Here is a 15,561-nt window from a genome sequence, read left to right as displayed (position 1 = left end):
CAGGGAAGCACAAAACAATGGCAATAAATCAGCACTGCTATGGCCAGAGGTATTTTAAGACAGTGGCAGTCAGATCAGTTCTTGGACAGTTCAGGAGCATATTTTCCTCTTGTTTCTATTTTTAAATCCAGGCTTCTAAAATCCTGACAGCCTGGCTCTTTTTCCTGTGACTCACACAAAGAAATAAATTTTTGATTGCAACACGTGCAAGGGCCCAGAGCCCAAAACATTCAAGTTCTCTTCTGTCAGGGCCTCTGAGGGCTGGAATTGAAGGATAGATATCAGGTGTTGGAGGAGCTCCCTGTGGGTGCAGAGCTGAGGTCACACTCATGTCTGGGAGACCAGAGGCAATGCCACAGGACTTTTCTCTGAGTTCCTGCACACTTTCTGCCATAAATATAGAATTACAGCACAGGGACTCCTCCAACAATGTAACCAGAACAAAATATTTGAAGAAATGGAAATGAAGCAGCATCTTGCAGACTATGGCAATCTGGTGGCTGGTGGGCTTTAATCATTGATTCTTTTTGCTGTGTTAATTTGGCAGTATTGAACGTTCAGACCCGACAAATAGGTGGAAAAGAGCACTCTAATGAAAATCCATCAGAAAGTGAGGGAATGCTTCAAAGTACCAGGAGGGTGTGCAGGTGGATTCTGGGCTGGAGGAATCAAAGCAGGGACTGACAGCAGTGATCTCTCCCCTTGCTGTTCATTGGCTCACACTCTTCATTTTGATAGAGACCCCCAGATAAGGAGGAGTAATTTTCCCTTTGTAGAACCCCCATATGTAGGAAATTTTCTTCTTAAGCTTACACAGAGGGCTTTATGACAGGCCAAACTTGAAAGAGTAGAAGGAAGCCAACAACAGTGAATAAAATACTATGGTTTCATGTTTTTTTGCATATGAAACAGCAGGCTAAAAAATCATGTGTACTCAAAGTTTTTTACATCCACAGCAAATGTCTAATCTCAAAAATAGGAGCTTGATCTCAAGGCAGGGCAGAATGTGTGCTCTTTTCAATTTTATCAGTTTTAACTGGAAGTGAAGCCAGGGATTTCAGTGGCATGAATGTGATTCTGTATTGTCTGCTCAACATCAAGTACAGCCCTCAGCCTGAAGCTTAAGTATACATTTTATTCTAGATTTGTCCTTCTTAAGGCTAGACAATGCATATATCTAGCAGTTTTTTCTAAATGGGAAGAAATCACTGTCAGATGATTAGGTTATCTTGCTGGTGGTGGGTAGAGCCGCAAGCTGATCTGGAGAAGTTTTGTGGCTGGATTTGTTTTAAAAGCTGGGGTGTTTTGTAGTCTTGGCCCTATATTGGATATGGGCTTGTGGAAAGCTGGAACTGAACCCCTGCTTTTTCCTTTGTCTTCTGCATTGCCATATTTGTGTTTTTAGTGTTTTCCTTTTGCCTTCTCCCTCCCCGAGGTGGGACATCTGGTTCTGTAGACACAGTTTGTCTTTACAAACACATAAATCAGTTAAAATATCCCATTTTGGGACATCCCAGTGGGTGAGTCACTGTGGCAAGGAGGGTGGTACAAACAGAGCCCCTGCCCAAGGCTGTGCAGGTCTGAATGCACAGCAGGAATCCACAGAAACCCTCCCTGGGGGCACACCAGGGTACCCTGGTTAAATTCTAACTGAGGCCTCGAGCTGATTTTATGAACTGGTTTTCTCTGAGAAGTCAGTTTTCTGAGCATGGTCCCAGTTTGGGATGGATCACAAAAGTCACAAAAGATGGAATTGTGATCAGTGGGTCTGAAGGAGCAAAGAAACACTGAAAAACTCCTCACCTGCATGGTCTGGGTTAGCTGGCAGGGAAAATGACTTTTTAACACAAAGGTTTTGAGGTGACCTTATGAGACAAGAGATCAGAACCCACACCTAGATTAGTTTAGAAACCTGAATGTATTTCCAGAAAGTCCTCTCAGGATTCCACTTGGCATTTTTCTACTAAGCTCCTATCTGTGTATTCCCTAGTAGAAAGGAATCTTCTAGATAATATTTTCTAGATATTAGACATTATTAGATATCAGCTTTCTAATTAGGCTTATTCATAATTATTCTGCATAAATCCATATGCAGAAACATCTCATTACAATTCTTTGAAAACATGATACATGACATGCAAGAGATGTTTGTATCTGCTACTTTTCCATTTCATGCTTTCCGCCATCCCTGTGTCATGGTGGGGTTGAAGGTACAGTTTAAGTAAATTTTCAAATTTTAGAAGTATCCACTGCTCAATCTTGATATTGTCTTTTGTACATGAAAATGTTGCTGACTGTACTGAGTGATACATATTTTAATTGAACAATAACACTGTTTCTATAATTTCTGTGTGTTTTGTTATTTATTTGTGTGGCTTTTTGGGGATTTTTGTGTTTGGTTGTTGGGGGATTTTTTGTTACTTCCCAGTCTTTGCTCAGCTCTGCAAGCACACTGAGATGTGTCAGGAGGAATAGCATATAGCTTGCAGTCCATCATCTGCATTCCCTTTGCATTAGGTGTAACACTGGCATGAAAATCAGAGCCCCTGCTCCAATTTTTCCAGCTGTCTCTGTCTCCCTGTGATCTTTTTGTACAAATTTTCTGGCAAGTCTACGAATGTGCACGCTTATATCCCTTTCTTGGGCATACATACACTTTTTTCTATCTCAAAACACGGGTCAAACTAAATGGAATAATTCATTTTTTTCCCCCAGTAATATGAGTGTGCGTTTACTGATGTAGGTAAACATCAGTAAACAAAACATACATCTAATATACAAAAATTACAATATCTTCTTTCTATGTCTTCTTGCTCTCAGATCTCTATGTAAGTTTGTTTTGTTTTCATTCAAAATGTATGAATAAAGCAAGATCAGGATCTTTTCACTGCCATCATCAGGTCTTATTTATACTTTTACAGCTTCAGGAATTGTTAACTTTTAGGCAATAAATGTCATCTTATTTCTGAGGTCATATTTATTTTATTCCCCTCAGTAATATTATTGCTTTAAAACTGTAATATGTTTTCTATTTTGGTGTTTTCCTGTTGTCCCCAGGGACTTGAGCTCTAACTAGGATTAGCCATGGTGTTGTTCTTATTCTGCACATATTTTTGGGTAGGCAGGAGAGAGTGCCAGGGCTGAACATGATATTCCATTGGAGCAGCTCCTGCCAAGGTTTTGGGCTTGAACAATTTGGTAGAGACGTGATGTCACTGTCTCCATCAAATTTGTACCGTATATTTGTTTCAAAAATAACAATTAACATAATTTCTTGTGGGTTTCCCTAAATTTTTGTATCTGCTCTCGGGTTTCACAGCCTTTGCACTGCATTGCTTGTGTCCTGGTGGTATTTCTGTTTCATTATTTTTCAAGCAGAATTTGATGACACTGATTTAGCAGTTTCTCACAGTTCACTGCTGCAGTTTCCATCAAATTATACTTGTAGTTATACTAGACACTTTCATCATCAATTTCCATGTGCCTCAAAGACATGCAGGGCCCAGTTTGCCAACGCTGAGCTCAAATTCCAGGCAGTAACTGGAATACAGGATTTCTGTTCCGAGGGTGCCTGAAACAGAGTGTAACATCCTTCAGTTCTTAGCAAGTGTTTTCAGCCTGGATGCATTCAAAATCCAGACAATAACTGGTAAGGAATATTGATTTTTTTTTAAATGCCAAATCAAGGGTTAAAAATGAGCATTGACCAGAGGTGATACCATAGGACCTTTGCCGTTCCTTCCCAGAAAGCTGGCTTACATTAGAGCACTGTGGATTTAAGGTTTGCTCTTTCCCCACAGAATGGGAGGATTCCTAAGCAACATGAACTGTATTTTCTGTGCAGCAGAGTCTGATAAAGATGATAATTAGCACACAGTAAAGATTTTGGCTTCAGGCCCTTATGTTTATGTGTACCTTCAGATCAGCAGTGTTACCAGGACATTTAAAGTGACAAGGCTCCTGAGAAAGTCTTTCCCTTCATTTAGGGAGCTCAGATTGGAAAAGATGTCCATGTAGGAACACCTGACACCTTTAAAGGCTTTCTGTTATGGTCATCCTACAATTTTCTGTCAGGGCACCACAGGTCTGACCCAGAGGGAATCTGGATGAACCAGAACTAGCTGCAGATTTGCTGGAGAGCACGTTTCTTCGTGTCTGTCAAAAGCATAAAGTTAATTATGCAAGGCATGAAGTGAAGCTCTATTTGTTTAGATGTAAAGAGGTTAACTCTGAGTAGCTGTTGACAATAGTCATCATCATCATCTGATTAATTTGCCAGTAAAGCTGTAGTAAATCTGTAGTCTTCAAAAGAAAAAGTGTCGAAGGTAGCACAGGAGTAATACTCTCTCCTCTGCAATACCATGTAAAATGCTTTTCTTGCACTGAGAAATAAGATCAATTTCAGGTTTGCCATTTGCTTTCCATGTGGAATTTTGACTGATTTGGAGAATTTCATACATAACTTTCCATGCAATAGGGGAGAATAGCAATATTCTCTCAGGAACAGTGAGAAGAATTTTTCTCCGTCTGTAGGAATTTGGGTTTGTGGAGCCTGATATTTGAAAAATGCAAAGGAAAATCACTTGACAGAATCTTCTGTGTGAAGTCAGAGGGACAGGGGTAGAGTTGGAGTATAGACAGGAGGGCATCTGCTCTCAGTGTGACTCCTCAGAGCCATGGGGACACAGTTCATGTTACACCCAGGAACAGAAACAGTTTGTTATTGTAATCGTACATCAGAGATCACGTCAGGGTCACCACTTATTGCAATCATACTGTTGTTATATTATTTCTAGAGTCCCGTACTCTATTGTATTGTAATTACATATTGTAATCATATTGTTGTTGTTATTATATTTCTAACATCCGTACCTTCTGGCTGGTTTGCTCACAGGCAGCTCTTCCCAGCAGTGCTGTTCCTTGTAGCTTCATCAGGGCTCCTCCAGGGCTCTCAACCCACCCCCTTTTTATCCTAGTAACCTTCTCGAGCCACAGCTGCTGCCCAACTAAGGACTTCGCAGCTGTGGCTCATTTAGAATAACTAGAACTTGGGTAAAACCACTTATACAGTACATAGATATTACAGGGACTCCTACTACAGTGTGTGACCAGGGTCTGCCACAGGAGAGAGAATCTCTGTGATGAATAGGGCAGGGAGTTAAAGAAGTTAAAGGTCAAGGAGACGAGAGGTTTGTAAGACACTCTTGTGTACTAGCAATGCCTGTTTTGTGGCACACCATCAGATTTTGGTACAAAATTGTTTGGTACAAAATGGGCTTTGAGTGCCTGAGCTGCAGGTGGATTAAACTGAAGGCTTTCCCATGCCCTGGCTTTGATTCAGTGAATTATTGAGTCAAATAATAAACTAATTTAATGATAAAATGATCACTTGGGGATAAAAGGCATCCACCTTCTAAACAGGCAAATTGCAATGCAATAAATAGGATATTAAAACGCGCACTGGTGTGTACTCCCTGCCACAGCTCACTGACCAGAGTGTGACCCCCAAAACCTTTCTCTGCAGTGAGCCCTGAGCCTCCAGCACCTGGGAGTTCCTGCAGTGATGCCTGTGCAGGAGCTGCTCTCCATCAAAAAACACTTGCATCATTATGTGCATACAAAATTGTAGTCACAGCCTTCTCTGTTGTGAAGAAAGAAATCACACATGGATCCTTCTTAATTGTGAAAAGAAGAATGTTCAGGGGAAAAAAAATATTATTAATATTTATAATATATATTATTATTACATATTATAAATATGTAATATATAAAATATTATCTATTATAAAGACATATCATATATCATATATCATATATCCCATATCATATCATACCATACAATATTATATTATACCATATTATACATAAAGATATATACATAATATATCTTTATATATAATATAGTATAATATGTATATAATATATATTATATTATAATATATAATATTATAATATAATATACACTATATACATTATATACATTATATACAATATATATGATATTATAATATATCATATATGTATATAATATATATTATATTATAATATGATATCACAATATAATATACATATTATATACAATATATATTATATAAAATATTATATATTATAAAGACATATATCATATCATATAGCATATATCATATATCTCTATATATAATATAGAAAAATATGTATATAATGTATAATATATTATATTATATCATATTAATCATAAGCATAATATATAAAATATTATATATATTTATAATATTTAGAATATATATTATAAATATATATAATATTTAAAAATATATCACATATACTATAAACATTATATAATATTATATAATAGTAATGTTATTGATATTATATAATATTTAAAATATTAATGTTATTAATTACTTCTTTTCCAGGTACCATGGACATCAGTTACACTGGGGGTTCTTAGAAGGACAGACACATCTCCTCCAGCTGGGGATTTTTTTGCATCACTTTATTTTTACAGAGGGTAAGTAGGAAAATTCCAATCAAATATTTAATTTTATTTAATTTAGAGGGGCGAAGCAGCAGACAAGCATTATCCTGTGACAAAGTTCTGGGCCATCAAATGTAAAAAATACTGCCCAGAGGGCAGCTGGTGATATCTCCTTCAGTAATCTTACCTGATGCTCTATCAGCAGAATATGCTGTTCTGCAGCTGCAGGTTCTGACAGAAGGCTCCAATTTCAGTTCCTTTTGGCAATTGTCATTTTCCTCCCAAAGCTGGTGTGTTTCTATGGGAAGGCTGTGGGTTCTTTCTGAAGTGTTTGCTGGAGTATAGAACAGTTTATAGGCCTGTTTGTGAGGGGAAAAAGTCAGATAAAAATTAATAATGGGACAGATTATGAAAGTCCAAAGCCATGAGATTTGGGGGGTTTTTCAGCTCTTAGGATTCAATTAGCTGCTAGTTCCAGCCTGCAATTTTGTTAAGAAGCCCTAAGAGCTAAAAAACCCAATTTACAAAATTGGAATTCTGTTGTTTTGGAATTTTTTTTTCCTGTTTGTAAGTAATACTCTGTTTTTCTGTTGTTTCCATGTTGTTGGCCAGCATGCACACCAAATGCCCTGTGACTTATGGCCTGCAAGTGAAAGAGCAGAGCAAGGGAGAATCTATCCAAACATATTCAACAAATTTGGAACCTTGTGGGGCTCAGTGGGGCGTGAAGCCCAAACTAATGCAGTTTGCTTCTTCTGTTGTCTTCACAGTTAGGGAAGAATTTCTGCTTTAATGGGGGGAACGAGCCTGTTAAGATGCAGTTTTTGGTAGAATTGCACTGGTCTGTGCTGACATGTGGTAAATCCAGTGACTTTTGGTGAAGATTGCTACCAGTGGCCATCCACTGGACCAAAATCTACTTTCTTAAAATGTCAGGGAAATTAAAATATGTTAGGAAATTAAAATATGCATTGTCTAGTACTGTACCAGAGTGTCCCAGTCTGTGCAGGCTGAAACTGAATTGTCTGCAGTGCTAATAAGAACCCTTGGTGCTCTGGTCTTAAAATGGCTAAAAAAAATGCAGGAAATTGAAACAAACAATCCAAACCCCTCTGGTACTGTGTGCAAAGGAAAAATAGTGTGAAACCCTGGCCTGGCTCTTTCAGGAGGTCCAGCACATGCTGTGCCAGCCTTGGTCCTGCATTGCTTTGTGCCAGCACAAGAATTCGTGACATTGCTGTGGGTCTGCCTCAAAACCCCTCCTGCCCTTTTGGAAGGAACCTTTTTAAAATCTGAATTTGTTCTTCATATTTCCTGCGCTTTGCATGTGTTTGAAAAGGTTTTTTTGGTTTGGTTTGGTTTGAGTTCCCCTCTGTGTAAAAGATCTCTTGAAAAATCTGATTATTTAAGGAATGAGTGCTCAGAGCTGGGCTTGAAGTTATACTTTCTTGTAGTGCTTTACAGATACTTGGGAATTTTTTTTTTCCTGAAGAGCAAAAATAGGTAGGTGTCTGTGGTTCAGGGTGTCTGAAGTACCCTGTGTGTCTCATAAGCTGTTAGCTCTGTCCTGTGCTTGGCAGAACCTGGAGGCAGTGATACCTATGAAATGTATTGAAGATGACATAATAGATTGTGAAGAATGGGTGTGCTTTTCTGGATTCTATAGTGGTTTGTAATTTTGAACATGCATCTCCTCAATCTGTGCATTTGATGATAATCACTTTGGATTTATACACATGAAAAAAACAACATCTAGCGTCAACTCTGAACAGAACTAAAGTTTCATATATAACATATCTTTCATTATCATTAATAGGCAGTATTAAGGCAAAGAAAAGCTCTTTGTTCACTGTTTTGAATTTCACCCAGCTAGAAACATCATTCCTGTGACACTCAAACACTGCATTTACTTTTTAGGTTTCTGAATTTATCTCTGAAATCCTCCTGTCATGTGTTTGCTAACAAATACATGTTCCAGCCATAATATAGATATTTTATTTTTGTGTGCTTGCATTTTGATGCTGCTCTTGTGAATTAGTGAAGAAAGGCAGCAGGATTCCACTCCTTCCCTCAGAAAACCCTTTAATCAGTTTAAGTAAAATATTTTTTCCTTCATATAACAACTCTGGGGCCAGCACATTTCTAAAGTGAGTACCACTTAGGAAAGCATACTGAAAACAGTTTGTAAAAGGGAAAAGTTCTGCTGGGTGCCCTTAGCAGAAAATATTTCAGAGTTTGCCAAGTCATGTATGAACAAAAATGCTCCTGATGACTGTGTTACAGCTTGCTGCTGCTGCTGCTGCTGAGCAGGTATTATTGTGAAAAAGGTGTGAGCTTAGAAGCAGGTCCCGCTCTGTATTCATACAAGCAAAACCCAAATACCAGGAACTTGGAGGCCACAGGGCTTGCTGTGTGTTAGGACTAGTGAGGCAGGGAAGTGCTCACCTCAGTGCCAGGGAAATGTCTGTAATATTAGAGGAGATTCCACAAGGTCTGGAAGCATCCTAATTCCAGTCCCCTACCCAGGCTTCTTCCCTATTTCTCTGTGCTAGGAGTTCCTTTTGTAGTGCCAGGGGCTCCAGATGTGCAAAGACAGAACAGGAGAAGTCCTGGTGCTGTGAGTGTGGAGAAGGGATGCAGCAGGTTCAGGCTCAAACCTGCTCCCCTCTCCCTTTGTGTTCCTGGGACCAGGGGAGCTCTCCTGTTCTCTTTTTTCCCTCAGCTGCTCATCTCTCTCCCTGGATAGTCCCAGCAGGAGAATTTGTGCAGTGGCTGGGCGAGGAGGCTGACCCACAGCAGAGCAGAAGGTTTTTCCTGGGGCTGAGTGGATCAGTTTCCCTGGTGGATGAGGTTCCCTGTTCCCACCAGAGCGCAGGGACACGGGTGGGATGCTGGATTGCTGGTTTCACAGCTGGGTCACAGGAAGCCAGCTAAAAATACTCATGCAGAATCCATCCCAGGAAAAGTTTCCCTGGAAGTGTTGCTCTGATTTGGTCAGGAGGATGACTCATCTCTGGGCCTTTTTGTCTGAAACAGGAATTTTCCTGTGGTGGTTTGCAAAGCTCACTTCTTTCAAAAGTTATGACGACTGTAAAAAAAAAAATCAGAGTGAAAGGGTAAATTTGGGAAAATGTCTTATGCCATTTAGTCTTTTTCAGATTGATTTTTCTTAGTTTGCAATGTTTCTAAACAGGACATTCCATCCCAATGGATTTCTGCCTGGCAATACAGGAGACCCTTCTCGTGGCTTTCAGCAACAAAGGAAAACCTGCCTGCTTGCCATGTATATCTGAAGGTTGCTAGAGTAAAAATTACTTTTTAAAAATATATAGGTCACTTATACTCACTATTAGAGGCCTGCTGTTTATTTTCTGTCTGCCCAACTATTAAAAAATATTTGGGCTTGCTCCTTCTGTCTTTCTTTCCTTCTGTCTTTTTTTCCTTCTGTCTTCCTTCTGTCTTTTCCCTCATTGTCATACATTTTTGGAAGTCTCCCCTTTCCATTTGCTGTCTTGAAGGTAAAAGAACAAACACGTCAAATTTTTGTTGCTGTTGTGGCTGTTGACACAATTGCTGTGATTTCGGCGGGGATGGGAGGGGGAGGAAAAAAGGGGGAAAAAAATAAAAGTCACCAGCCACATCCCTGATTTTATATTTCCATAGGAAAGCCCCAGTTACCCTAAGACAATGCTCGGCCTGAAAGGCGAACCCTGGTGTTTCTGGTCGCTGAGGCGAGCTTACCTACAAAGGAGCAGGGCACCACATCAACACCCGCTGACGGAAGGTGCGGCGGAAGATGCCAAAACCCGTTCTGAGGATTTGGGGGGTTTTAATTGTTATTACTTATTTGTTTTGTCATCTCGGTGGGCAGCGGGCGATGCGTGCTGCGGGGCCGGCCGTGTCTCGGCGGGTCGGGGGTCCCGGGGGGCTCGGGCTCAGTGACCCCGGCGGGGAGAGCGCAGCTCGGGGAGCCTTGTGCGGCACTTGGGAAATGCAGCAGCGCTCGCTCGCTCCCTCCCTGCCCGGGGGGGCGAAGTGCGAGGCAGCGGGAGGAGCCGTGCGTGTCTCTGTGTGTGTGTGTGTGTCTGTGTGTGTGTGCGAGCGAGCAGCGCCGTGGCCGCCGTGTTTCCTGGTGCCTGCTCCCTGACCCCAGTGGCAGCCCCGCTCACTGCACCGCGCCCGCCCTCGCCGCCGCCCCGCTGCCGCTCCCGCAGCCGGACCCGGAGCCGGAGCCGAGCCAGGGCCGCCGCTGCCGCCGCCGGGCGCCGCCGCGGGGTCGGGCGCAGGCTCTGCCCCGGCCGCGCCCCCGCAGCCCCATGGAGCGGCCCCGCTGCCCGCGCTGAAGCGTCCCCGAGCCGCCCGCAGCGGCAGCCGGCGGAGGGAGGGAAGGAAGGTGAGCGGCCCCGGGCCGGTGCCGGGAGCAGCGGGGCACGGCGGGGGCAGCGGCGCACAAAGCGGCGGGTTAGAGGTGCCGTGTCATGGGCGGCAGCGCGGGGGGGGCGGGCGGCAGCTCCGGCGGCGTTGGCGGCGCCGCTCCAGCCTCCCGCGAGCGAACAATGCTGGGGACGAGCGCGGCCGCCCGCGCCCCCGCCGTGACCGCCCGAGCCCGCCGGGTCGGGTCGGGTCGGGTCGGAGCGGCGGCCCCGGCGCTTCCCCACAGCCCGGGCGGCGATGTCGGCGGCGCTGAGCGAGGCTGCCCTGCCCTGCTCGCTGCCCAGGCCGTGCCCCCGCTGCCCTCCGCCGCTGTGGGGCTGGCGGGGCGCCGGCGGCACCGGGGGGCCCGGGGGCGGGGGCGGCGTGCGGGGCCGGCGTTGCGGGGTCGGGGCGGGGGTTGCGGCGGCGGGGCCGGGAGGGTAGGCCGGGGAGCTTTGTGCTGGCTGGGGCCAGCGGGCGGGCGCGGGGACGGGGCTGCGGGCGCGGAGGGAGCCGGGGATGGGGGCGGCGGAGATGGGGGGGGACACGCCGCAAAAGTAAGGAGGGAAAGGCGGGTTGGCTCGGCGTTCCCCGGCGGAGTTGCCCCTCGCCCTTTCGCCGGCAGAGAAGCCGCTCTGAAACCGTGATCCCGGAGGCCTCAGACACTTGGAGCCTTCGGAGGGGTTGGGGCCGCGGTGCGGGGCTCGGCACGGCCGCAATAAAAAGCGGCGGGCATCACCCCCCGCTCGCCCGCGGCTGCTGAGGAGTTCATGGCATCCCTCCTCCGAGCCGAGCCGAGCCGAGCATCCTCCCCCCGCAGCCCTGTGTGTGGGTGCGTGGCACCGCGGGGCCGGGCGAACTTTGTGCGGCGCGGCACGTAGGGCGCAGACGGGGCAGCGCTGCCCGCGGTGCCGCGGGGCGGGGGCAGGGCAGGGCAGGGCAGGGGGCGCGGCGCGGGGGCTGCGGCGGCACACGCCGGGACGGGGCCGCGCCGGAGCCATTGGCCGCCCGGAGCCATCAATCACCGGGGGGCGAGCCCGGGGCGGCCCGGCAGCCGGAGGTGGGCAGCGGCCGGGGGCCAGGTGCCGGGGGAACGGGGCGGGGAGAGCCGGGCTCCGGCCCCGCCGTGGGCAGCGGGAGCGCGGAGTTGCGCGCAAACTGCGGCGCAGCATCCCGGGGAGCCGGGAGCGCTCCGCGGGCCGAGGCGCGGCCCCGGTGGGTGCAGCGGTGCCGTGTCGGTGGAGCAGCGCCCGGAGAGCGCACCGAGCACCACAAGGTGTTGACACGGGGTTAACCCTTCCCGGCTCCTGCCTTTCAGCCCGAGCTCAGCTAGAGGCGGATTTTTGAAATTCAGATGAGGGAGGCGTAAATATTTTATTTGGGGAAATGGTTTTTTCGCGTGCCTTCGTGTGAGCCGCTCTCTTGTGCGATGCAAGGCTGCATTGAAATTCACCTAGCTGGGCAGATTTCGTGGCAGTTTTTTGACAGGGTTTACAATTAGCTGAGCTCTCGTTTGCGCCAGCCCTGCTCCGAAAAAGCGCCGGTTTTTATACCTGTAAGGCTGGGCAGAGTGTACAATAGCACATCTCCTGTCTTGCTGCAAATACACGCTGCGAGAGGAGAACAGCCTGTAGCTGGGAAAAGGCAGCGTGCTGAAAAAGCATCACTTGGGTCTTTAATATAGACATTCTTACTTAAAACTGCCTCGAAAGGCGCAGAAGATATCACGCGTTGTTTTTTCTTTCATAGATGGGAAGATAATCCAACTTTTATTTTTTCGTACTCATCTCCCATGTGTAACCTTCAAGTAGTGCTCATAGTTGGAGAAAGAAGAATGGTAGCGATTCGGAGAAGTCCCTTTTAATTTCTTTTTTTTTTTTTTTTTTAATTTTGGGCCTAAGATGTGTTTGTTTTAAAGTTTTGAAGTGTTCAGCTTCTTTCTTCTATTTTCTTCAGAGACGTTCACAGTAAAGAAGGTAATAATTAGATACTTCTGATAGTTGAGCTGTAGTACTCTATGGAGTATTAAATGGAAATATGGAAATTAAGAGAATTGACACAGAAGCCAGCTTCAAATTATGTATTTTTTTTTTACTCCCAGTCTGGCATGTTGTTGAATTTAATTTTTAAAGGATGCTTTGTTCATCTTTGTCTCAATTTAAGTACAGATTTATTTTTAAGATTAAAGATTAGAACAATGGGAAGCAATTGCGGCTTATACACTTATAATCTGACTGAGAGTCAACTTAAAAGTATTTAATGCAGCTTTTTAAGTGCCCTCTTGTCATTTGTTTTATGCCAGTTAGTTGTAATTTCTTTCAGTAACATGGACTGTTACAAACATTGTAAAAAATGCCTATTATCTTTATGTATAATTCATTCTCATGAAGAAATTAGATTTTTCTTCCATGAGTGAACTATAATATGAAATTTGATGTTCTGACCTTTCTTATGCTGGGTTGTTAAAAACAGTGTCATTTAGCTTTTTTGAAAGCTCAAGCGTATTTTTGTTGTTGGTTTAATGCATTGTTTTCTATTGTTGCTTTTAATTGCAGAAAAAAAAATAACATTATGCATGTAATTTTCACACTACTCCTTAACATATGAAGGCTCCAAAGTTCTTGCAGCATGCAAGAAAAACTCTGTATTTTTTGCTCTGGGAGCTCTGATGGCCTGTCTTGTTAATGACAGTAATTTCTGTGGCAGGAAGATGTTTTCATTTGTATTTACTTCTCAGTGCAGGGCAATTATGCTGCTCTGCTCTGCTGTTGCTCACTCCTCGTAGTTTCTATCTCAAAAGAACAGCAGTACAGCAGTGCTTGGAACAGGACTGCAGTTTGAAGCAGGTGTTGTGTTTTACTGTTATGCAAAACAACACTGAAGTATAATTGTAAAGGAAATTCAGGAGACAGCTGCAAACTTGGTGTGGTAACCACTACTTTGTGTGAGCAGTTCTTGCAGCATCTTCTGCCGCATCTAGCACGGCAAAGATGTGTTCCAGCAGAGCTCACCCTTGCTGGTTTTTGCTGCTGAAACCTTGTTCTCATGAGAGAGGTCCACCAGGTCTCAGAGGGGAGGACCATGCTGTGACCATGCTCTACCATCTCTAGTGACAGTTTTGAAATCGCTGCTTTTCCTTTTCATTTCATCTTCATCATATTTTTTTTCCTTTTAATTTTTTCCTCTTGCTTTCTTTTTTTTTTTCCTTCCAATGCTAAAGAAGATGAAGGTTAGAATCCAGTTACTAGAATGAAGGTTGCAGAATACCTCAACCCAACCAACATATGGAAGCCTACATAGGCCTGAGGTGGTAAAATAGTAAAATAAATGGCCTATAGCAGGCCATCTGCCATTTGCGGAGCGTTTTCATCGTGCCTCTTGCCAAACTGGAAATTAGTCTTTGTATTAAAAATATATTTTGAATACAAATCAAAGATTTCAAATGCTTAGTGTTACACATGGCAAGCACATTTCTATCTGGGAGCTAGAGAAGCCCAGGGAAGTTGCACTGGAAGAATATTGCTTGGCTGGATGCTCAAGGCTCTTCTCTTTCCCATCTCTTTGTCTTCCCAGTAAGCAAGGATTTACTTTTGTGAAATGCTCTTCTGACAGGGGAAGCCCACTCTTGCAGGTGGCAGCTGAAGGGAGGAATTTCAGAGAGTGGCGATTTCACCCAAGTCCTTGCAGCTGTGTCCCAGCTGAGGACCTGCCTCTAAACGGGGCTTCTACAGAGCTGCTCATCTTGGAATCCTTCGACCACGGGCTGATCCATTTCCACAGATGCCCTCTGAAAGGAAGGCAGCTTTTCTATATCATAACCTAAGGTGTCCTCAGTTATGGACCGCAGAAATCCAAGCTCGGATTTTGCGCACGCAGCGGGGCGTGTTTGGGAGGTTCTGACTGATACCACAGCACACATCCAGGCCTAGCTCAAGGTGTGTTTAAGAGCACTCTGAAGAAGCCAAAGACAGGGATGCAGAGAGAGGGAAGAGCCTGTTTCTTTCATTTTACGCAGAAATGTTTATGTGTAAAATCTCGCTAAAGTCAGATAAATCGTTGCTGTCTGCTAACAGTGAGCCCAAACCAGTTTCAATGCTATAATAGGGATATTTTGTTAACATTGCCTTCATACTTGCCTTTCTCTGGGCACTCAAACACCTCGATTTGAGGGTATTGGGTGTGCCTTTTGCTGTGCAATTGTAACTGGTGTTCTTTACATGAGTTTCTTGTAAGTTTCTCAGCTGTTCGTGTTCCACAGCCACAGCAGCTTGAAGTGTGCATGTTTGTGGAAAGCCTTTTGTCCTTCAGGAAGCTGGGTCCACTTGTGAGTTTTTCGTGGTTGCAATTAACAGGAGATGTTATTTAAAATCAAGGATATGAAATGGGGAGTATTTAACCGGAGCTTTCAACACAGATATTTTATTCCCCCTTCCCCCACCCCCTGAAGACAAACCCTTACTTTCTTTAAGCATTCATCCTTTGGATGTGTCTAATGATGATGGAGTTGGATGATGAGGTAATTAAAAAAAAAAAAAAAAACCAACAAAATGAATAGTAATTCGTGGAGAGGGGTGATGGGTACATCGGGAATATAGAAAAAGATCTGAAATCTGCATGGAAGTCGGGAGAGCTTGGGAGCAGTGGGTCAGTGTGTGTTTACATCTCGTGGCTCACAGCAGCGTGCGCTGTCT

General features: G+C 44.4%; 1 protein-coding gene across 3 annotated transcripts in view; it reads left to right on the top strand.

Annotated features, from left to right (window-relative positions):
* The first annotated feature begins 10,758 nt into the window (after positions 1-10,758).
* The window catches only part of MPPED2 (metallophosphoesterase domain containing 2), a 121,843-nt gene continuing 117,040 nt past the window's right edge, over positions 10,759-15,561 (top strand). Inside the window, exon 1 of one of the 3 annotated variants that reach the window (XM_063160544.1) lies at positions 10,759-10,850. The gene's annotated coding sequence lies outside the window, so the exon portion shown is untranslated. Of the gene's footprint in view, positions 10,851-12,099; positions 12,847-12,898; positions 15,387-15,561 lie in introns of those variants that run through there. The other 2 variants (XM_063160545.1, XM_063160546.1) reach the window with 2 other exon arrangements.

Source organism: Melospiza melodia, chromosome 6 (genome assembly GCF_035770615.1).
Source record: "Melospiza melodia melodia isolate bMelMel2 chromosome 6, bMelMel2.pri, whole genome shotgun sequence".
Classification (NCBI taxonomy): domain Eukaryota; kingdom Metazoa; phylum Chordata; class Aves; order Passeriformes; family Passerellidae; genus Melospiza; species Melospiza melodia.
Note: the sequence above shows the minus strand (reverse complement) of the source record. Positions and strands in the feature narration are given on the sequence as shown.